Raw genomic sequence first — 23979 nt, 5'->3', positions numbered from 1 at the left:
GGCTCACAGAAGACGCTGTAAAACGCGGGAATCTTTAAAATTAGAGGGTTTTGGGAAAGCTGCAAAAGGCAGGCCTCAGAGACAGCAGAACTGCGATTAGAGCTAAGCAGTAGCGGTAAGATTTGTTAGCAGAAAAAGTATAGAAGAAGTGGAAAAGTAAGGACAAACAGTACAATGGTCTGTGTATTACCGCTTGGCTAGAATGACACCCTAAGCAACAGAAAAGTATCTCTAGCAAGATATTAGGAAGTTCTAAGCTTAATAATGGAGCTCTGTGCATTGGGTTTGAAGGCTTACAATACAAGTAGGTATTGTATTTGAAAGAAGCGAGCACTGTATTAAGAAAAGGTACGTGTGCTTATAGAGGTTGGATAAATCTATTGTCAATATGCTTTTGCTTTGTGTGATTGGTCAAAAAGCTTTTAAAGTAAGTTGTCACATTAAGTTCTTTGTCTGCTGCATCCTCCCATTGTCGTCACCATGTAATGAGGCTGATGCTAGAAAATAAACAGCTCGAGACGCGTTCCTCAGCAGTCCTGTCCCGTTCGTGATTTGTACACAGACCCCCGGCCAGCAGTATAAAACACCTTCCACAGTACTCCAGGTGGAGTCTCACCAGAGCAAAGAGGTGGAATCACCTCCGTCAACCTCCTGGGCACTCTCCTTTGGATGCACATGGCTGACTCATTTCCAGCCTCTCATCTAGCACCAGCCTTCTTGGCCGGGCTGCTCTCCATCCCTTCATGCCCCATCCTGTGAGATCAGCTGGGGTGGGATGTGTCACAACCCTCGGACAGAGTTGTTGGGCAGGGTGAGCTCCCTGCCAAAGAAGGCAGATCCCACTCCCCACACCACTCCAGCCTGGCCATGAGGTCACAGCAGGCTCTGGGGTCACGGCAGGCTGAGGTCACAGCAGGCTCTGAGGTCACAGAGGTGCCAGAGCCCCGTGGTTGCACAGCACCACAACGACCGAGCAGTCAGTCCTTGAGCACAACTGCTGTGGCAGCAGCGGCGCTGGCAGCAGTGGTGCTGACACTGCGACAGCTGTGTGAGGACAGCGGTGGCAGCAAGAGCTGCGGGACTGGCAGAGGGCAAGGCACCATGGCCCTTGCTCTGCGCCTCTTCCTCCTGCTCCTCCTGGCCGTGGCCCTGCCTGCCAGGGCTGCCCAGGCTGCTCCGCTGCAAGCACGGGGAGCAGGTGAGCCAGCAGCCTGGTTCTCCTTTCCCGGGACAGCGCTCCCTGCTCCCCGGGAAGCGCTGGGTGATGCTTTTCCCCTGGGCTTTAGGGAGGGTTTCCTCAGAGGGAGGGACAGAGCCCTCAGGGACCCTGGGCTGCTCCAGCCGCCCTCCCAGGGATGTTGCACAGGGCCTACCAAAAGTGTGGAGAGTGGCCAGGAGCCAGCCCAGAGCTCCCCAGGCCCCTGTGCAGCTTTGGCCGTGTCCTTTCACATCTGGCTGCCACGGCCTTGCCTGACCACCTTGCAGTCCCAGTTCCCAAAGGCAGAGGGGGATCCCAGCACACCAGGAAATGGTTCTGTTCTGTGCTCCCTTCTAGATGAGCATGCTAGGAAGGCTTCTCCAGCAGCTTGGCTGCAGGAAGATTTCCAGCCTCTTAAGCCTCCTGCAGGTATGTTGTCAATGTTCCTAAAAGAATAATCATTGACAACCTGGCAGGAAGCCGGTGACAGAAGCTTCTGTGCCTGTTGAGTTACAGGTGTGTCTGCAGGGAAGACTTTCCAGGCTCCTTTCCTGGTTGCTGCACAGAAGCCTGGCTCCCATCGCAGGGGGGAGTCGTGTGTCCCTGCTGATCCCACAGGCTGAGCCCTGGTTTTGTGAGATCCATTCTTCTGAAATACAAACACTTCTCCTAAGGTCCTCCGAGAGAGAGGAACAAACCTACAGGAGACAGTAAATCCCTGGAGGCAGCCAAACATCTAGACCAGATGCTGACTGACCTGGAGAGACGCCGTGGTGGGTGCATTTCCCTCAGCCTTACCCTGGGACTCAGCAGCTGGGGCCTTTCCCTTCGCATTAGGGCACGCCGTGCCCGGCACAGCGGGAAGGGATCCATGGCGGCCTGGCTGCCCTGCTGCTGCTTTCACGGCCTGCAGGGCTGTTTGCCCGCCTGGCCTGGCTGCAGCTTCTCCCCAGCCGCTGCAGGAAGGCATTTGGCACCAGCTGCCAGGGAGCCCAACCTGAGATCCCCTGCAATTTCCTGCTCTCTGAACACATCTGGAGGGGCAGCTCTTTGGAGGAGGGTGGGCCCTGGAGCAGCCCCAATAACCTGGTCTTTATCCTGAATCTCATGCATGACAGAGACAAGCATTGCCTCCTGAAGATGCCACCTTCCCAGTGGGGAACAGCCCCACCTGATCCAGCTGTCCCTTTTCCTTTCCCCAGAGATGGAAGGAGAGGCTGTGCTGAAGGCTGAGATTCCCGGAGGAAGCAGTGGCTCATTGGCAGCCTCTGCTGCAGGAAGGGAGGCGATGCCAGGCACAGTCACAGAAGGTAATTGCTGTGCCTCTGGGCCTGCTGAGCCCTGCTGAGGCTTGAGCTGCCCTCTCTGCTGCTTGGCAGTGCGGGCACACAGCATTACCTGAGCCCCTTGCAGTGCTCACTTCCCCATAGAAGGGGATCCCAGCACACCAAGGAACATTTCCCATCTGTGCTCCTTTCTAGATTGGGACCGTGACTCGCATCTTTTAGAAATGCGGGCAAACCACGGTTCAAGCGTCTTGGGGCTTGGTGAAGGTAAGTTATCAGCAACCCTTTCCTAACCGAGCAATTATTGTCCAGAGTAATATTCATGTGTGATTTCCATAAAGATGCTTTGAAGTTGGATGGATTCTGGAAATCCTGTCCTCCGAATTTCTACTCTTGTGCCCAACAGTGATCCCACAGGATCGCTGTCAGTGGGAGGAAGGAGCATTTAGCTCTCCATCTTCCACCCATGTGCCATGCCAGTGTGTCCTTCCGGGTGCTCTGTGCAGCCACGGAGAAGAGCAGAGAGGGAAGGGGCCAGGTCCAGGTCTGTGCCCCGGGGCTGTGCCTTTGGCAGCTCCTTTGCTGGCCCCAGGGAGCCTGAGCTGCTCCTGCTGCTGCTGCCAAGCCCTGGCCCAGGCTGGGGCTGGGTTTAGAGCTGCTGGCAGCTCCAGGGAGTCCTTTCTCCCCTGACTGCCCCGCAAGGGGCTCCTTCCATCCCAGTGTGGGGCCACCGCAGGCACGTGGTCCCCCTGCCCCTGCTCCTGAGTGGAAGGCAGAGCTGAGGGAGTGCCTTGGAGGGCACCAATCACCCAGGGGCACTCACTGCCACTCTGGCCTGAAGGAGACGTGGAACAATGTTCTGTTAAGGTCCTCCTACATGGAAGAACAAGGACAGAGGAGACAGTAAATCCCTGGAGGCAGCCAAACATCTAGACCAGATGCTGACTGACCTGGAGAGACGCCGTGGTGGGTGCATTTCCTTCAGCCTTCCCCTGGGACTCAGCAGCCGGGGCCTTTCCCTGCACATCTGGCACACCGTGCCCGGCACAGCGGGAAGGGATCCATGGCGGCCTGGCTGCCCTGCTGCTGCTTTCACGGCCTGAAGGGCTGTTTGCCAGCCTGGCCTGGCTGCAGCTTCTCCCCAGCCTCTGCAGGAAGGCATTTGGCACCAGCTGACAGGGAGCCAACCTGCAGCATGGGCCATACACACCCTGAGCTCCCCTGCAATTTCCCGATCTCTGGGCAGACCAGGTGTAGGGGCTGCTTGGATGAGGGAGGTCATTGGCAAAGCCCCAATAACCAGGCCACTTTCTACTGATCCTTATCCATGACTTTGACAAGTATTGTCTCCTGAAGATGTCATGTCCTGGAATGGTGAATGGTTCCATCTGATCCAGCTGTCCTTTTTCCTTTCTAAAGCAAAAGACAAAAAGTCTATGCTAAAGGTGGCACATCCAAGAGGAAGCAGTGGCTCAGTGCCCACCACTGCTGGAGGAAGGAAGGCGATGCCAGGCATGGACACAGGCACGGGTAGAGGCGCAGGAGGTAATTGCTGTGCCGGGCTCAGCTGGGCTCAGCCCTCGGCAGGGCTGTGTGTCAGCAGCTCTTCCCCCAGGCCCTGCCCTTGCACGGCATGGCAGCAGCCAAAGCTGGAGGCGCCTCAGCTTCGAGGCCTCTGGAGCTCGTTCCCAGCCCCGGGGAATCGGGACTCGAGCACCAACGCCCCTCCCGCTGCAGCTGCTCCCGCAGCTGGCCCTGAGTGCCCAGAGGCCCAAGGCACAGGAGCAGCCCCGAGCGGGAGCCCTGCTGCGAGCCCAGGGCCAGAGCCAGCCCTGGCTCCTGACTGGGCAGGGGCTGCACTGGCTCCTGACAGGGCCTGACTCTGTCCCCTGGGGCTGGGGGAGCTGTCACGGGGCAGGGAGGGCCAGGGCTGGCAGGGGCTGCTCAGGGATGGGTTTGGCCCCTGTCCCTCAAAGCAGCGACTGCCCAAGCAGCTGCGCTGGCCCCAGGCTCTCCTCCCGGCCGGCTGGGCTTTGCTGGGTGGCACAGCCTGTGCCGAGGGGCGGCAAGGTGCCTGCAGGCCCCAGCTCTGGGGGAAGCAGAGAACGTCCTGGCCGTATCCACCGTGCTGCCAGCTCAGCAGCGCAGCACAGCGCGGGCTCACGCTCCCTATTGCTCCAACAGATGCTGCCGGCCCCACAACAGGGGGGGATGCCCAGAAGGGAATTGGTTTCTGTCAGGGAACAGGCTGCTGGCTAGTGTTAATGGCAGACCTGGCTTTTCTATGGAATGCAGGTGATGGGGGGACCCATGTAAGGCTGGCAGACGACCGGGCTCCGTCATGGGGTCCACGAGGTGGTGGGGGGTGTTGTGGGTGCAGGGTTTTGCAGTAAGACATGCCAGGCTTTGGGTCCTTTGTAAACAGTGCACGTGGCAGGGGCTCCTCATGAGGTTCTTAGGGGATTTGGGATCTCTGCTGTGTCATACAGGTGACTGGAGACCTCTGTAAGGCTGGCCGGAGCTTGAGTTCCTCGTGATTAACGTGGCGGGTTAGTGCTTGCCGTCAAGGCCTGGAGAGGAGCTGAGTCCTTCCGAAGGTGGGCAGGAGACTGGGTTCTTTTGGGAGGCCCACAAGGCTGGCTTGGGGTTTCTGCATTGGTGTGCACGGATTCCTCGTGAGGCACACAGGGCTCTTTTGGGGTCTCTCCTGAGGGGTGCATGGATCCCTCATGAGGCACACTGGGATATTTTGGGGTCTTCTCTAAGGAGTGCACGGATTCATCGTGAGGCACACAGGGCTATTTTGGGGTCTCTTCTGAGGGGCGCAGGAATCCCTCTTGAAGCACAAAGGAGTATTGATAGTCTCTGCTGTGCTGTGCAGGGATCCCTCCGGAGGTGTGCACCGGGGTTAAACTAGAGGGGGTTTTTCAGTTTTCTCAGCACAGCAAAGGGACACTCCCGGTCGAGGTGCTGCAAAGTCAGCAGGAAGCTTCCTGCAAAGCCTTGGGCCCAGCCTGCGGGACCGGCGGGCGACCAGAGCCCATCCTTGGGGGCCGGGCGGGGTTTCCGGTATCCACCGCACCCTTGTCGGGCCAGCTCCGGCCCCGGCGGTGAATGGCTGCGGCCCCGGGCTCCGATGGGGCTGCCGAGCAACGCCGTGGGCACGACAAGGGCCTCGCTGCGCCCTGGCCCTGTGCTGCAGCCAAACACCTTTACAGCCACGGCGGTTCTCTGGGGCACAGGAGGCTACAAGTCAGGCCGTGCCTTCTCGCACTGACGAAGGAGCTCCTTGATTGCCCAGTTCCCTAAAGCACGCGGGGAACCCAGCAGAGCATGAAAACGGTTCTGGACTGCGCTTCCTTCTACACTGGGATCATGATATGGATTGACTGAAAGTGCTGGCCAGTCATAGTGTGTGAAGACCATGGTGCATGCTGGAGAAACCTATCCATGTCCCTTTCCTGATAGAACAATCACGGATTATTAATTCTGGCCGAAAGCAGCCCCAGTGGCACAGGGCGGAGACAAGGCAAGGTGGGGAGGAGAAAGAGCGGGTTCGAGATTGCCCTCAAAATGCAGGCGCGCTCTGGGGCCCGCTCCTGGCCAGGGAGCCTGCCCAGAGCCGTCCCCTGCTCGCCGGGGCCTTGAGGGGCAGCTGTCCAGCTGGGCCAAGCTGTGCCAGCAGCTCCAGCCATGCTGGGGAGCCTTGCCAGCTCTGGGCCCGGCTGTGCAGGAGGGTCCCAGTGTGCCACTGGCAGCTGGGGGCTTCAACCACTCCTCTCTCCAAAGGTGCTCCCTGAGCATCTTCAGAAGAGGAGCTTAACAACTCAGGCAGCGAGAACTTCACCTGTGTTCCCAGCTCTTCACTCCTGTCCCTATCTGCCCTGCTGCGGCTGCACTAATGTCTTGAGCCCATCCCAAAACTCATCCCTCCACAACGAGACCCTCTGCCCCAGAGCCCCCTGGTCCTGTTGCCCAAAGACGACTGAAGGTGGGCAGCCCCTCTCTGCCAGGGCAGGGCTTGGACCAAATTTTATGTTCAAATAAAGAAATAGAGTTGTCATAGATATGTCCATGTTGTACCACCCGCAAAGCCCAGCCAGCACCAGCCCTGGCGGAGCTCCATGCCCAGGAGCAGCTGTGGATGCCCACGGTGAGAGCAGGCAGGAGCCAGGCCGGGGCTGCTGTGAGCAGCGGCGGGGCCCCGAGGGGCTGGGGGAGCCCATGCTGAGCGTCCCTGGGCTGAGGGCACATTTCCTTCAGTGGGATCATCTGGGCCTGGACTTCCGGAGGCACACAGGGATGTTCTGGGGTCTCTGCTGAGGTGTGCAGGGATCCCTCATGAGGCACACAGGGATGTTCTGGGGTCTCTGCTGAGGTGTGCAGGGATCCCTCATGAAGCACACAGGGATGTTCTGGGGTCTCTGCTGAGGTGTGCAGGGATCCCTCGTGAGGCACACAGGGATGTTCTGGGGTCTCTGCTGAGGTGTGCAGGGATCCCTCGTGAGCTGTGTATCAGGGTAAATGTGAGGGGTTTTTTACTCTTCTCAGCACAGCAAAGGGACACCTGGCCAAGGTTTTGCAAGGCTGGGAGAAAGCCTCTTGCAAACCCTTGGGCCCGGAAGGCTGCGGGCACAGCGGGCAGGCAGAGCCCGTCCCCTGGGGCCAGGCCGGGCTGCTCAGGCCGGGCCGGGCCAGGCGAGGGCCCCGGCAGGGAAGGGCCGCGGCCCTGGGCTCTGATGAGGCTGCTGAGCTCCGCCCTGGCCCTGAGCTGCAGCCGAGGACATTTACAGCCAGGGCCGTGCCCTGGGGCACAGGAGGCACCGGGGCTGCAACTGAGGCCGCGCCCTCTCGCACTGAAGGGGGCTGGCTCTGTTCCTTGGGAGGATGCAGAGCCTTGTGCCTTGGCCTGATGGTGCAAAAATCCCCCCACCATCCCTCTGTTGGCAAAAAGAAAGGCTTAGTGCTCATTAATAGGAAAAGCTGTATGGGTGGCCTGCAGCTCATGTTCTTTTGTTGGCTGGACCCCAGTCCCTGCTCAGGTCTCAATGACCGACCCAGCCCCGAGCTGCTCTTAAGACTGATTTGATCAAAGGCACTGAAGCCTTGTTGAGTACAATTTCTCCAGGAAAACAAGCACAGGAACTTGGCCAAGGTTGGTGACAAAAGCAGAGTGCAGAGTTGAACCTTTGAGGCCACCTCACTGCCGCCTCCGCCCACCCTTTCATTTTTTATTGATTTCATATTCTGAGTGCCAGTTCCTGCATGAAATGGGCCCTCAGCAAGGAGCTGCTGGGCCTCCTTGTGGTAAACAGGCAAAATGAAATTAAAAGGAAGCTGATGACTTTTATAAAGAATGTGCCTGTTTATTAAAACTTAGAACAACAGAGGCCGAGTTCTCAGGGTAAGCCTAGGGCCTGCGCGACAAGCCAGAGGGAGCTTTGACAGTTCTGTGTGACAAGGTGTTCCTGCGTGACACGAGGTACCCTCGAAAGGGCCTGGGTGCTCCGACCCAGGGATTTTTTAAAGTCTCTTGGGGGTGCTTGATTGGTGTGCTTTGGATCCTCTTGCCGACCGGTCCTTTTCTTGGTCGCTGATCGCTCTATAAGATAGTGCAGTCCTGAGCAAACATTTTGGAACACAGCAAACTTATTGGGTGGCTCGTTTCCCAGTCGTAGTTCCAGTTGCTGTCATCACCCTATAATGTCACTTTTCTAGAAGATCCTTACCCTTGCACCTTATTACCACCCCCCTTTCTCTGTTTAGTAGCCATATACATACACTTAAACAACTGCGCATTCAACTTAATTACTTATTACATTAATTATATAACAACTCATTATATTCATTAACAATCCAAAAAAACTTATCGTAATAATAAACCACTAAAAACTCCATCTATGAAAGCAAATTTATTTATAACATCCTGGGTGTAGGCCAAGGGATGCTGTTTCTGTCTTGCATCACAAAGCTGGCAGGTTTTTTGCAAAGACAGCCCTTTACAAAGGACATGTTGCGTGCATTAACATCCGAGGGGCTGCTTTCAAAGACAGACAAAAAACCCGTGACCATGTTTGTTTTGGTTTTATTGTTTTCTTGGTGGTTGTTGTGTTTGCCTGTTTTATTTGGTCACAGTTTTGCTTTTGCTTTTGGCTTTTTGGGTTTTTTTCCATCCATTTAACAGCAGAAATCAGCTTGTGATTTGTATTGTGAAGTTTTGATACACAGGTGTTGCACATAAAGGTTGTTTTTGTTTTTAACGTCATCTCAGACACAGAGCTGCAAGCCCCTGTGATTTGAGACCGGAGTGCTCTCAGACAGCAAATTGTGCATGAATAGGAAACTTGTAGTTCCCATCTCCATTACACATGGCAAAATGTAAAGCGGTTGGAATGGTACCAATTCTAGCCTTTCTTTTGCCTTCTTTTGCTGCCATGCCGTAAAACCGTGTCAGATTCATCAAGGAGCTCAGTTCTGCCAGGATGGGGTGTGCAGGGATGATCCCTCAGCTCATGTGTGCACCTGCTGTGCACCAGGCCAGACAGGTGACTGCCATCCACAGCCAGCCTCTGTCTGCAAAGGGAGCAGGGAGCTGCAGCTCTGAGGAACCCAGGGCTTAGGGAGTGTAATGAACAAAGTTTCCAGGTGTTCCCCAGGCAGGCGGGCAGGGTCTTCCAAGTTCCCATGGCAACACTGGAATGGCTGCTGGCTCTAGCTGCATACCGATATTGAAATGTTAATTATCTAATTGCTCTGTTTGTTTTCTCTAAACTACCTGGGGATAACCTGCCTCCCCCCACCACACCGACATTCTGGGACTAAAATGCAAGTAAGAAAACCCCCTGGGATCATGGGAGTATTTTTTGGGGATAAAGACACCCCTGAATAAAGAACTAAACACAGTAGAGGGGGGTAGACAAATGCCCTAGCTGAGGAAGAGGGGAAACACATCCCCCGAATCGACTTTTGTCTGTCATCATCACCTAAAAAGACTAGACTAGAATAGGCTGTGCGAGGTCGAGACAGAAGAGACAGAGCCCCCTGGGGCTGCCACCAGGGAAGGAGCGGGGACAGCTGTTGTTCTGGACTTCAGCAACAGCCTCTGCACGCCACGCCTCCTCACCCTTTGGCCACCGGTTGTGCCACCGGGAAGAAGAAGGGATAGCTGCTGCTCTGGACTTCAGTGACAGACTCTGCACGCCTCTTTCCTTTCGGCCACCTGGGAAAGCTACAACAGCGGGGGCGAGCTCCGTGTGGGCCCCCTGCCCAGCTGATCTTTTTCATAAAAGAGCTGAACATTAATAAAGGCATTAGCCCTGTTCATTTCAACTTGGGGCTCATTCCGGATTAGCCACGCCCAAAGAGGACCCCCGGACAGCTCGACCACCTGCTTCGAGGGACCCTCAGGAGTTGCTGGCTACCTCCGGACCCTAGGATCACCGTGAGACGAGCAACGAGGAGGAGCATCGGAGCGGTAAGGAAAAACAGGGGACAAGCAATGAGTGAGTGATTGAGATGGGGGCCGGCAGCACGGACCCCCGAAGTGAGAGGGACCCGCTAGTACCGCGTTTCCTGACTCCTGCAAAGGGGCCGTCGGGAACGGGGGAAAGCGAGTGGAATAGAGGAGTGACTGAGGCGTCTCCTTAGAAGTAAAGCAGGCCCTCCTCTGGGCTTGTGGGGATCCCCTAGGGGCAAAGTAAGTCCCTGGCAATCAGGGCACGGGGAATGTCACCAGCGGGGAATGTCACCAGCAGGGCAGGTGGGATGTCCCTGGCATGTAGGGCGGGATGTCCTAGCAGGCAGGAGTGACAAGTCCCGCCAGGCAGAGGGCATGTCCCCGGCAGGCAGGACTGGCTAACAGGGCAGGTGGGATGTCCCTGGCAGGCAGGGCCAGAGGTCCCCAGCAGAGCAGGTAGAGGAATGTCCCTGGAAGGAAGGGCAGGATGTCCCTGGCAGAGCAGGCATGAACCCGAGTAAGCAGAAAGGCAAGCAAGCTAAGACTGCTAGTAGAGTCAGGCAAGGGGGCTTGGCCGGAGTTCGAGTGTAAGGCTCGGCAGGTGTAAGGTCCGACCTTACCTCGGCAGGGAGACCAAGCTTCCCAAGCCTAGTAAGAAGGTTGGACAGAAGGCCAAGTAAGAGTTTAGGCAAGACTTAGCAGGGGCCCAAGCTTAAAAAGTTTAGGAGGAAGTCCAAAACTTAGACCGAAGAGCAAGAGAACAAAAGACAATATATGTGAGTGTGACTAGTGATTGTCCTAGCCAAGAGGCATTGCAAAGTGTCAGGAGGGTAGTACCAAGAGTGGGAGTTTAGTTAAAAGAGATTAAGTTCAGTCAAGAGATTCAAAATACTAAGTTGTGGGAAGGGACCAGATGAGCTTTAATTGCCTGTCTGTATATTCCCTTTTAAATAGAGGCACCATTTAAAGTATATTTTTTTTTTTTTTTTTTTGAGGCCTGAAAATGGGAAGAGGTTATAGTAAAGGAGCAGATCCTTCCAAAGAGAAAGCAAAGAGAATTCCCCCTAACAGCCCCTTGGGGCAACTGTTAGACCAATGAGATTCTTGGGAGACCACGAAGGGTCTAGACAAAAATAAGATGATACATTACAGTATAGAAGTATGGCCGAAGTTAGAACTACAGGGAGAGTGGCCGTGGTATGGAACACGAGATCAGTGGATGTGTAATCAGTTAAACCAACACCTACAAGCCCAAGAGGACCTTGATGTAGAGCTGGAGGAGTTGCGTTTGTTGATGCACCTTTGACAGCTTCCGAAGTCCGGGGATTTAAGAAAGAGCTAGGAAATTTAGTAGAAGACCCCACTGGAATATCTAACCAGATAGACCAATTTCTAGGGCCGAATATTTATACCTGGGGAGAGCTGAACTCTATTCTAAGCATTCTGTTCTCTCCAGAAGAGGTCTGGATGATCTGAACAGCAGGGGTGAGGATATGGGAAAAAGAAAATAGATTGGGGCCCCCAGGGGACCAAAAGATACCCTTAGTAGACCCCAACTGGAATCCCAACCAGGGAGAAGGAAGGCAAAACATGAGAGACTATAGGTCCCTCATGATGAGAGGGATCAAAGAGTCTATCCCTAGGGGAAGCAATACGAAATTGGCATTTGATAGTACTCAGGAGAAGGATGAAACCCCAGCAATTTGGCTTAACCGACTAAAATGAAATTTCCAGTTAGATTCAAATATAGACCCAGACAGCCCAGAGGGTCAAGTCCTCTTGAAGGTCCAGTTTGTCACCAAATCCTGGCCCGATATTAGACGGAAGCTAGAAAAGATGGAGGACTGGCAAGAAAAGAACATGAATGCGTTGCTCAAAGAAGCCCTAAGAGTGTATTTAAGAAGGGAAGAAGAAAAAGCCAAAACTAAGGCTAGAAATATGGTCGCAGTTGCTCGAGAAAGTATAAGAGCAGACAGATCACCAGCACTGCCATCTAAGTCAAGTGAGAATAGACCAGGGCCATTATCTAAAAAAAGTAGAGACCAACCAGCACCATCATATGGAGCAAATAAGAACTTTAATGAGTTCAGGAAACCTGAGGCTTCACAAAGCAAAAGGAGGTACTATTACTGTGGTGAGATAGGACACCTTAAAAGGAATTGTCAGAAGTTTCAGCTTGATGAGGCAATGCATAAAGACAAGACAAGAAGTCTTAGAAGAGATTTCAAGGGGAGACGACAAGGGGTGTCAGGGGCTCTATAAGTTAGGGGATCCAGCGAACCATCAAGAAGAGCCCTTGGTAAACTTTGAGGCTGGTCCCCACTATGTCACAGGTGCCGGTGACATCATCCGCCTTCCAGGCGGCGGGGGCGCCTTTGCCGCAACTATCAGCTTCGGCACACCCGGCATTGCAGGGACTGCACGGGGCGGCCCCGGACCGGCGGCCGCCGCCACCGCCCGCGGCTCCGCAGCCCCCCCCCTTTCCGGACTGCGTTCGCGGGGGGGCCGGCGCCGCCCGCAGTCCACGGCGCAGCGGGGGCTGGAGCCCCCCCGACTCCTTCGCTGATGGAGCCTGTGCAGATGTACGGGTCCCGCCCTCTTGTACTGCTGGGACCGGCAATGGAGCCTCTGATCCATCCCCTGGCACGCGCCCCGCTGCAAGCGGGGGCTTCTGCTTCGCCAACGGGACAGGCGCAGCTGACAGGCGCAGCGCCTCCCTGCGCGCCGTGCGGACCGGCGGATTTGATATCCTTTGAGATACCAGCGTCAGTTGTGCAGCAGCACATCCTGGGCGGGACCACCATGTCGTTCTCCGTCCCACCCTCTGTGGGACTGGCTCCCGCGCCAGGGGCGGGGGCTGCCCTCCCCGCCCCGCCTGCCATGGCGCCACTCCTGAGAGAGACGCCGCCGCCGCTGCTGCCGCCGCGGTCCCCCACCCCGGGACTGACATCGCCGCCGACCCCGGGAATGGCAGAGGTGTCGCAGCCGCCGCCGTGACCGCCAGCGCCGAGAGAGGCCGCTGAAGCCGCGCCGCCCGCTCCGCTTGGGCTGGCGGCATGCCACGGCATGGGGGAGACTGCATCCTCCGCGCTGCTCGCTGCGGGTGGGGAGCGCCCGCAGGGCACCGCGGCTCCCGCCGCCGCGCCGCCTGAAGCCGACTCATCAGCAGCGACTTCGCTCTGTGATTCGCCGCCGGCAAAGGCAGGCAGCCCTGTGCTGGACAACACATCCAGCCTGTTTGTTTCAGAGCCTGCATCCAGCCCACCACTCCCTCTGCTTCCCCCAGACTGCCCCGAGCTCCGTCCCACTGAGGCAGAGGCAGAGGCAGTGGGAGGGAGCACCGGCTGGGTCCGCAGCAGCGCCACTGCTGCTGGTACCATGGCTGGGGATGGGGATGGGGCCGCGATCCAGTCCATTGTATCGCGGGGCAGTGCAAACACACCGGGAGCGAAGAGCAGCCCCTTGTACTGGGCAGGCATGAATGGTGCAAAGGTCTCTAAAACCAGGGTGGAATTTTATATTCCCGGGAAAACCCGCACCTCCTGCTTCTGTTCGTAGAGCGGGAGGAGCGGGGTCCCGAGAAGCTGTGGCTTGATCCATGGCTGAGTGGGGCGGGGGGAGGTCGAAAAGCCGGAGGAAATACTGGAATTCTCGCAGCCTGGTGGGGGCGTGCACCGAAATATAAGGTTGGAATGGGTCGCCCCTTGGCGGGTGGCCATGGAGTGTCCCAGGGACCCCAGATTCAAGTGCCCCAAGTGATGCCTATGAGAAGCTGGGGGGAGGGACCGAGCCGCGTGGATCTTGGCTCGGCAGAGAGCCTGGGTTCTCTGCCCCCCCGGCCAGGTTTGGGACGCTTGGCCCGGCCCCCTGGACCGGGTCCTCCGCCTCGCCGAGCACCGCAGGGTCCTAGAGCCCGCAGGTGCTGCTGGCTTTTCTGGGGAAAAAAAAAAAATAAAAAAAAAAAAAGGCGGAAAGAGCTGTGTTTTACTGACAGCTCAAAGTACTGGAAAGCCACGAGAGCCTCGGCCCAAGTGATTAAATTAAGGGCTGTGGCCATGGCATTTCAGAGATTTCATGACATTTCAGAGATTTCGCAAGTGTTTCTGAATTGGGTCAGTTTCACTCAATTGCTTTGAAAGCTTTGAGGATGCAATCTGGACCTGATTTCAAATTTGTCACTCATTGAGGACATGACTGCATGGGCCAAAAGCCTTGCATGATTCTTCTATTAAGTGCACACACCTTGCAAAAGCATTTTGATGAATGCCAACCAAGGCTTGACCTGCTGCACCTTATTGGCTGGGATAAATCCCAGAGGCCTAAAGGCTTTGCAACTGTGGTAAACAGATGTTGCTCATCTTGCCAGGTTCCGAATTTTGCTGATTTGGGTATGTGCACGTGTTTGTTAATAGCTTCTTTTCTGTCATGTGGGCATCTGCTCACACTGGGAAATGGGTTTTGACAAGTTGGACTGCTAGTCCTTTGGCAGACTGACAATGAGTTGTTACTATGCTAGAGTTGGTAAATGATTTATTGAAATTTATAATAAGAGTTTGGAACCTCTTTGACTGTTCTGAGCCAATATCCAAATTGAGGTTTTGATTGATTGGAGTTGATAAAACGCTCGAGCTGTGTTTGTTCTCTTTCCTGCAAGGGCCCTGCAGGAGGGCACAAACACCGCCTTTTTCTTTTTACTTTTCTGTAAACAAAACGGAGGAAATGTGGATATTCTCAGTTCAGTCAGAGAGAAAAAGAGAAGGTTTTCTGACCAGGTGAGAGCCTGGGAGACAGTTGGGAAAGAATGTAAATAATTATCTAATCTATCTTGTTGTTCACATTGTTCATAGACATGTTCTGCCACCGTGCGTCATTCACTGCACACCAATGGTGTGAGATGTTTTTACTCTAAGACCAATGAAATTAGTCCGCACTATGTTCTCTATAAATGGAGCGGTGCATTTAAAATAAATCGGAGTTCATTCTCTTTGCCTTTGATTTGGAGTCATTTTCGTTCCCGTCCTGCTCTACGGCGACACCTCCTCTGCAGGCTCAGTATTCTGGGAGTTCCACAAGCCTCAGCTGACAATGTACTTTGCTCTGGATAGTTCTTGTTGTGCAGTACACAGGGAGAATATTTTGTGCTAGATTCCCCTCAGGGCTTTGAGGTAAATCTCAGGAATTCTGGTGATTTTAATGTCCAGATGAACTTTTTATGGGTAGTAAGGAAAAGGGAAGAAGTGTTAGCGTCAGGATCCACACACAATCAGAATTGATTGTATATTGTTTTATTGAAGCGCGTGGAAGCCCCGGGGTGAGACCCCAGATCTCGGCTTCAACGATACACCCGAATCGGTAGCTTATAACCCCTTCTACTCTCCCCCACCCCACATTAATTATTAAACTTATATTGTTCCATTCTAGTTCCCATTCCCACACAGGTGCAGTTTCGCTTGACCTACTGAAGACTATGCTTGATTTGCTGAAGACCATGCTTGATCTGGTTAGGACAATCACTGTAACGGGGCTATCATTCACTCCCACGGCCTGGCTGTCCTGCAGGTCCAGGCCTGTTCCTTCTACCTGCCTGCTCTGGCCACCACCAACCCCCGATACAGTTTAGAAATCATTCCTATGATTTCAATTCTAAGCTGCTGAATTGAACCCTTACTCCGTCAGAAGTACCATGGAAAATTAATCGCTCAAAATGTGAGTGGCCCAACCACACTAAAAACAAAGTCTAAACTGAAGAATTTTTTTTTTTTTTCCCCTGACAGGTGGGGTAAAAATGCAGTGCTAGTAAAGTCTTTCACAGATGCAGCCAGCAACCAGCTGTATGAAAATCAAAGTGGTAAAGGATGAGACAGGGCAGGGAAGAATCTTCAGCCCTTCCTGTTGAAGGTAGTACAGGATGCAAACCAACTCTGGCTGTTGTCCATAGGTAACGGGTGTCATTTGTAAAGGAGAGCAGGTGCCCAAAGCTGTTGGTGGCCCATGCCCTGCCGAGCCTGGCCCAGTTCCAATCCTAGACGGACCAGGGCGGCGGGCTCGGGAGGGGAGGAGGTGGGGGGATCTCGGGAGGCTTCCGCTTCACAGCCGGGCTGGGGGGCCATGGGGGAGACACGGAGTGCTGGTGCTCTGCTTTCTTGGGCAACTGCTGCTGCGGAGGCCACAGCTGAGAGCTGCCAAAGCCGCCGGTCTCTGAGCTCCCTGGGGGCGAGGGAGAGTCACGCCTTCTCTCTCGGCCAGGGTGCTGGAGCTGCCGCAGCGCGACTGTGCAGAGAGGAGCGGGTGAGGCCCCCGGCTGCCAGTGGCACACTGGGACCCTCCTGCACAGCAGGGCCCAGAGCTGGCAAGGCTCCCCAGCACGGCTGGAGCTGCTGGCACAGCTTGGCCCAGCTGGACAGCTGCCCCTCAAGGCCCCGGCGAGCAGGGGACGGCTCTGGGCAGGCTCCCTGGCCAGGAGCGGGCCCCAGAGCGCGTCTGCCTTTTGAAGGCAATCTCGTCCCCGCTCTTTCTACTCCCCACCTTGCCTTGCCCCCTGCCCTGTGCCCCTGGGGCTGCTCTTGGCCAGGCAGCCTCAGTGGGAGCCAGCACTGGCTGCAACCCCAGCGGGCCCCCCAGGACAAGGCCCAGCAATGAAGAGGCCAATGAAAGCACTGGGCAGCAGCAGAACCCTCAGCAGAGCTCTTTGGACAACCACGGACCGGCCACAACTCCACTGCAGCCTCACTGGGAACATTCCCTGACTATAACAGACTTTCAAAAGAAGCTGTTTGAGGGCAAGAGCAAAAAAAAAAACTCAACGTTTTCTCTTCCAGGAATACCAGATTCCAAAGCAGCACAACATGAAGACAAGCTCCAAAAGTAGCATGCCTGCCATTATCCCTAGCCAGGAGCCTGTTCCCTGACAGAAACCCATTCTGATGCTCTTCTGGGAATCTGGAACAGGTGTTGTGGGGCCGGCAGCATCTGTGGGAGCAATGGGGAGCGTGAGCCCGCGCTGTGCTGCACTGCTGAGCTGGCAGCACGGTGGATACGGCCAGGACATTCCCTGCTTCCCCCAGAGCTGGGGCCTGCAGGCACCTTGCCGCCCCTCGGCACAGGCTGTGCCACCCAGCAAAGCCCAGCCGGCCGGGAGGAGAGCCCGGGGCCAGCAGGAAGCTGAGAGAAGCCCCTGCTCTAGAAGTGAGGCAGTTGTTGCAGAAGCAAACAAAGATGGTGACTTGACGAGATTCCCACTGTGCTCAAAGTTTGCCTCTGAAGACTGAGAGGTGAGCTTGTCAGAAATCCCAGAACACGTCAGGGAAAAGGTTTTATGTTAGTTGTTGTGATCAGGCACAATCTCCAGAGGGAAAAGAGCCTCTGAAGCAGGCTGTGAGTCTTGGGGTGTATTAGTTCTTAGTAGAGTATAGATTACCAATTAAATGCAATTTTATTTTTGATTCTAGAAATGTAAAAATGTTCTAAGTTTTTCTGAATTCTAAAACTACTTTGAAAAATATGGAACTGTGTGGGAAAAGGGACGAAATATTTGGAGAATTTTCTATGAAAAATATTCCTAAATCTTGAAAAATGAAAAATAAACATAGTAGCTGCTGGTCTCGGGAGCCTGATGCCCGGCTGCTGCCTGCCCATCACTGGCTGTGACCAGACAAGCAGCTCTGCCAGTGCTGGTGGTAGCACACAGGGACCAGGGCTGAAGCACAAAGATGTTGCTCAAGCTCTTCCCTGGCAGGAGGGCTGCACCTTCAGTCCTGGAAAGACATCAGAGGCAGCATCCTCGGGGACAGAGGGTCCTGTTCTGGGGGGTGGCAGCATGTCCCCAGCAATAAGTGGGCAATGCAGCTGTGGAAGGGACAATGGACACGGGCACAGAGATGCATGACAGGTCCAGTTCTCCATGACTGACGTCTTTGGCCGGTCTTGTGAAGCAGCAGAGGCGCTCCTGTGGAGAGAGGAGCGGGTGAGGCTCCCGGCTGCCAGTGGCACACTGGGACCCTCCTGCACAGCAGGGCCCAGAGCTGGCAAGGCTCCCCAGCACGGCTGGAGCTGCTGGCACAGCTTGGCCCAGCTGGACAGCTTCCCCTCAAGGCCCCGGCGAGCAGGGGACGGCTCTGGGCAGGCTCCCTGGCCAGGAGCGGGCCCCAGAGCGCATCTGCCTTTCAAGGGCAATCTCGTCCCCGCTCTTTCTCCTCCCCACCTTGCCTTGCCTCCGCCCTGTGCCCCTGGGGCTGCTCTTGGCCAGGCAGCCTCAGTGGGAGCCAGCACTGGCTGCAGCCCCAGCGGGCCCCCCAGGACAAGGCCCAGCAATGAAGAGGCCAATGAAAGCACTGGGCAGCAGCAGAACCCTCAGCAGAGCTCTTTGGACAACCACGGACCGGCCACAACTCCACTGCAGCCTCACTGGGAACATTCCCTGTCTACATTAGGCTTTCAAAAGAAGCTGTTTGAGGGAATGATGAACAAAACACTCACCGTTTTCTCTTCCAATACTTCCAAATTCCGGCACAGCATAAAATGAAGACAAGCTCCAAAAGAAGCATGCCTGCCATGATCCCTAGCCAGCAGCCGCTTCCCTGACAGAAACCCGTTCCAATGCCCTTCTGGGAATCTGGAACAGGTGTTGTGGGGCCGGCAGCATCTGTGGGAGCAATGGGGAGCGTGAGCCCGCGCTGTGCTGCGCTGCTGAGCTGGCAGCACGGTGGATACGGCCAGGACGTTCTCTGCTTCCCCCAGAGCTGGGGCCTGCAGGCACCTTGCCGCCCCTCGGCACAAGCTCTGCCACCCAGCAAAGCCCAGCCGGCCGGGAGGAGAGCCCGGGGCCAGCGCAGCTGCTTGGGCAGTCGCTGCTTCGAGGGACACGGGCCAAACCCATCCCTGAGCAGCCCCTGCCAGCCCTGGCCCTCCCTGCCCCGTGACAGCTCCCCCAGCCCCAGGGGACAGAGTCAGGCCCTGTCAGGAGCCAGTGCAGCCCCTGCCCAGTCAGGAGCCAGGGCTGGCTCTGGCCCTGGGCTGGCAGCAGGGCTCCCGCTCGGGGCTGCTCCTGTGCCTTGGGCCTCTGGGCACTCAGGGCCAGCTGCGGGAGCAGCTGCAGCGGGAGAGGCGTCGGTGCTCGAGTCCCGATTCCCCGGGGTTGGGAACGAGCTCCAGAGGCCTCGAAGCCGAGGCGCCTCCAGCTTTGGCTGCTGCCGGGCCGTGCAAGGGCAGGGCCTGGGGGAAGAGCTGCTGACACACAACCCCGCTGAGGGCTGAGCCCAGCTGAGCCCAGCAAAGCAATTACCTCCTTTGCCTGCGCCCGTGCCTGTCTCCGTGCCTGGCATTGTGTTCTTTCCTCCAGCAGTGGTGGGCACTGAGCCACTGCTTCCTCTGGGATGTGCCACCTTCAGCATAGACTTTTTCTCTTTCGCTTGAGAAAGGAAAAAGGACAGCTGGATCAGATGGAGCCATTCCCCATTCCAGGACATGACATCTTCAGGAGACAATACTTGTCAAAGTCATGGATAAGGATCAGTAGAAAATGGCCAGGTTATTGGGGCTGTGCCAATGACCTCTCTCATCCAAGCAGCCCCTACACCTGGTCTGCCCAGAGATCGGGAAATTACAGGGGATCTCAGGGTGTGCATGGCCCATGCTGCAGGTTGGCTCCCTGTCAGCTGGTGCTAAATGCCTTCCTGCAGAGGCTGGGGAGAAGCTGCAGCCAGGCCAGGCTGGCAAACAGCCCTGCAGGCCGTGAAAGCAGCAGCAAGGCAGCCAGGCCGCCATGGATCCCTTCCCGCTGTGCCGGGCACGGCGTGTCCAGATGTGCAGGGAAAGGCCCCGGCTGCTGAGTCCCAGGGGAAGGCTGAAGGAAATGCACCCACCACGGCGTCTCTCCAGGTCAGTCAGCATCTGGTCTAGATGTTTGGCTGCCTCCAGGGATTTACTGTCTCCTCTGTCTTTGTTCTTCCATGTAGGAGGACCTTAACAGAACATTGTTCCACGTCTCCTTCAGGCCAGAGTGGCAGTGAGTGCCCCTGGGTGATTGGTGCCCTCCAAGGCACTCCCTCAGCTCTGCCTTCCACTCAGGAGCAGGGGCAGGGGGACCACGTGCCTGCGGTGGCCCCACACTGGGATGGAAGGAGCCCCTTGCGGGGCAGTTGGGGGAGAAAGGACTCCCTGGAGCTGCCAGCAGCTCTAAACCCAGCCCCAGCCTGGGCCAGGGCTTGGCAGCAGCAGCAGGAGCAGCTCAGGCTCCCTGGGGCCAGCAAAGGAGCTGCCAAAGGCACAGCCCCGGGGCACAGCCCTGGGCCCGGCCCCTTCCCTCTCTGCTCTTCTCCGTGGCTGCACAGAGCACCTGGAAGGACACACTGGCATGGCACATGGGTGGAAGATGGAGAGCTAAATGCTCCTTCCTCCCACTGACAGCGATCCTGTGGGATCACTGTTGGGCACAAGAGTAGAAATTCGGAGGACAGGATTTCCAGAATCCATCCAACTTCAAAGCATCTTTATGGAAATCACACATGAATATTACTCTGGCCAATAATTACTCGGTTAGGAAAGGGTTGCTGATAACTTACCTTCACCAAGCTCCAAGACGCCTGAACCGTGGTTTGCCCGCATTTCTAAAAGATGCGAGTCACGGTCCCAATCTAGAAAGGAGCACGGATGGGAAATATTCCTTGGTGTGCTGGGATCCCCTTCTATGGGGAAGTGAGCACTGCAAGGGGCTCAGGTCATGCTGTGTGCCCACACTGCCAAGCAGCAGAGAGGGCAGCTCAAGCCTCAGCAGGGCTCAGCAGGCCCAGAGGCGCAGCAATTACCTCCTGTGACTGTGCCTGGCATCGCCTCCCTTCCTGCAGAGGAGGCTGCCAATGAGCCACTGCTTCCTCCGGGAATCTCAACCTTCAGCACAGCCTCTCCTTCCATCTCTGGGGAAAGGAAAAGGGACAGCTGGATCAGGTGGGGCTGTTCCCCACTGGGAAGGTGGCATCTTCAGGAGGCAATGCTTGTCTCTGTCATGCATGAGATTCAGGATAAAGACCAGGTTATTGGGGCTGCTCCAGGGCCCGCCCTCCTCCAAAGAGCTGCCCCTCCAGATGTGTTCAGAGAGCAGGAAATTGCAGGGGATCTCAGGTTGGGCTCCCTGTCAGCTGGTGCCAAATGCCTTCCTGCAGCGGCTGGGGAGAAGCTGCAGCCAGGCCAGGCTGGCAAACAGCCCTGCAGGCCGTGAAAGCAGCAGCAGGGCAGCCAGGCCGCCATGGATCCCTTCCCGCTGTGCCGGGCACGGCGTGTCCAGATGTGCAGGGAAAGGCCCCAGCTGCTGAGTCCCAGGGGAAGGCTGAAGGAAATGCACCCACCACGGCGTCTCTCCAGGTCACTCAGCATCTGGTCCATGTGTTTGGATGCCTGCAGGGATTTACTATCTCCTGTGGGTTCGTTCTTCTGTCTCGGAGGACCTTAAGAGAAGTGTTTGCATTTCAGATGAATGGATCTCACAAAACCAGGGCTCAGCCTGTGGGGTCAGCAGGGACACACGACTCACCCCTGCGATGGGAGCCAGGCTTCTGTGCAGCAACCAGGAAAGGAGCCTGGAAAGTCTTCCCTGCAGACACACCTGTAACTCAACAGGCACAGAAGCTTCTGTCACCGGCTTCCTGCCAGGTTGTCACTGATTATTCTTTTAGGAACATTGACAACATACCTGCAGGAGGCTTAAGAAGCTGGAAATCTTCCTGCAGCCAAGCTGCTGGAGAAGCCTTCCTAGCATGCTCATCTAGAAGGGAGCACAGAACAGAACCATTTCCTGGTGTGCTGGGATCCCCCTCTGCCTTTGGGAACTGGGACTGCAAGGTGGTCAGGCAAGGCCGTGGCAGCCAGATGTGAAAGGACACGGCCAAAGCTGCAGAGGGGCCTGGGGAGCTCTGGGCTGGCTCCTGGCCACTCTCCACACTTTTGGTAGGCCCTGTGCAACAACCCTGGGAGGGCGGCTGGAGCAGCCCAGGGTCCCTGAGGGCTCTGTCCCTCCCTCTGAGGAAACCCTCCCTAAAGCCCCGGGGCAAAGCGTCCCCCAGCGCTTCCCGGGGAGCAGGGAGCGCTGTCCCGGGAAAGGGGAACCAGGCTGCTGGCTCACCTGCTCCCCGCGCTTGCAGCGGAGCAGCCTGGGCAGCCCTGGCAGGCAGGGCCACGGCCAGGAGGAGCAGGAGGAAGAGGCGCAGAGCAAGGGCCATGGTGCCTTGCCCTCTGCCAGTCCCGCAGCTCTTGCTGCCACCGCTGTCCTCACACAGCTGTCGCAGTGTCAGCACCACTGCTGCCAGCGCCGCTGCTGCCACAGCAGTTGTGCTCCAGGACTGACTGCTCGGTCGTTGTGGTGCTGTGCAACCACGGGGCTCTGGCACCTCTGTGACCTCAGAGCCTGCTGTGACTTCAGCCTGCCGTGACCCCAGAGCCTGCTGTGACCTCATGGCCAGGCTGGAGTGGTGTGGGCAGTGGGATCTGCCTTCTTTGGCAGGGAGCTCACCCTGCCCAACGGCTCTGTCCGAGGGTTGTGACACATCCCACCCCAGCTGATCTCACAGGATGGGGCATGAAGGGATGGAGAGCAGCCCGGCCAAGAAGGCTGGTGCTAGATGAGAGGCTGGAAATGAGTCAGCCATGTGCATCCAAAGGAGAGTGCCCAGGAGGTTGACAGAGGTGATTCCACCTCTTTGCTCTGGTGAGACTCCACCTGGAGTACTGTGGAAGGTGTTTTATACTGCTGGCTGCGGGTCTGTGTACAAATCACGAACGGGACAGGACTGCTGAGGAACGCGTCTCGAGCTGTTTATTTTCTAGCATCAGCCTCATTACATGGTGACGACAATGGGAGGATGCCAGCAGCTCACATCCCCGGCAGCAGACAAAGAACTTAATGTGACAACTTACTTTAAAAGCTTTTTGACCAATCACACAAAGCAAAAGCATATTGACAATAGATTTATCCAACCTCTATAAGCACACGTACCTTTTGTTAATGCAGTGCTCGCTTCTTTCAAATACAATACCTACTTGTATTGTAAGCCTTAAAACCCAATGCACAGAGCCCTATTATTAAGCTTAGAACTTCCTAATATCTTGCTAGAGATACTTTTCTGTAGCTTAGGGAGTTATTCTAGCCAAGCAGTAACACACAAACCATTGTACTGTTTGTCCTTACTTTTCCACTTCTTATATAATTTTTCTGCTGACAAATCTTACAGCTACTGCTTAGCTCTAATCGCAGTTCTGCTGTCTCTGAGGCCTGCCTTTTGCAGCTTTCCTAAAACCCTCTAATTTTAAAGATTCACGCGTTTTACAGCGTCTTCTGTGAGCCAGAGAGAAGTTTGATAAGAGGATCCATGTTTACCCCTGAAAGAATTTTCTACCAAAAGTCATTGACATAGAAACCAAGAAAGCAAGGAGGATAAATAAGAGAAACCTGCAACTGCCTAATCCAATAAGCACTTGGCTTGCCTCTGGTGACCAATGAGTAAACTTATGTGCTTTGGAAGAATGTAGAAAAAGCATGCATGCTAGAATCAAACCGGGGTTTGAAGCCTTCTGGAAATGGCGTGTGTTGCCTTGTATTTTCTCCGTCTCTACCGTGACAGAGTACTGCATCCAGCTCTGGGTCCCCAGCACAGGAAGGACACGGTTCTGTTGGATCTAGTCCAGAGGAGGGGCAAAATGCTCTGAGGGCTGGAGCCCTTCTGCTTTGGAGACAGGCTGGGAGAGCTGGGGGTGTTCAGCCTGGAAGAGAGAAGACTCCAGGGAGACCTGATTGCTGCCTTTCAGTACCTTAAGGGGGCTTGTAAAAGAGATGGGACAGAATTCTTAGTAGGGCCTTTTGTGACCAGACCTTGGGGGAATGGTTTTAATCTAAAAGACGGTCGATTCAGACTAGACAAAAGAAACCCATTTTTTACACTGTAGCTTTCGAAACCCTGGCACAGGTTGCCCAGAGAGGTGGACATGCATCCCTGCAGTCATTCAAGCTCGTGCTCTGAGCAACCTGACCTAGTCAAAGGTGCCCCTGGCTCACT

The 23979-nt window shown here is 55.7% G+C and overlaps 2 long non-coding RNA genes across 3 annotated transcripts in view; one reads left to right on the top strand and one right to left on the bottom strand.

The window, feature by feature from the left end:
* LOC137480447 (uncharacterized) overlaps window positions 1-1781 on the top strand; it is a 58717-nt gene extending 56936 nt beyond the window's left edge. Inside the window, exon 4 of the long non-coding RNA XR_011002921.1 lies at window positions 1556-1781. This is a non-coding gene — a long non-coding RNA (uncharacterized lncRNA). The remainder of the gene's footprint in view (window positions 1-1555) is intronic.
* LOC137480448 (uncharacterized) overlaps window positions 1-23979 on the bottom strand; it is a 213451-nt gene that overhangs the window by 8505 nt on the left and 180967 nt on the right. For both annotated transcript variants that reach the window (XR_011002923.1, XR_011002922.1), the window contains exon 3: window positions 21280-21695. This is a non-coding gene — a long non-coding RNA (uncharacterized lncRNA). The remainder of the gene's footprint in view (window positions 1-21279; window positions 21696-23979) is intronic.

The sequence above is a fragment of the Anomalospiza imberbis genome, chromosome 11, assembly GCF_031753505.1.
Source record: "Anomalospiza imberbis isolate Cuckoo-Finch-1a 21T00152 chromosome 11, ASM3175350v1, whole genome shotgun sequence".
Taxonomy (NCBI): Eukaryota; Metazoa; Chordata; class Aves; order Passeriformes; family Viduidae; genus Anomalospiza; species Anomalospiza imberbis.
This window is presented reverse-complemented; position numbering and strand designations above follow the sequence as displayed.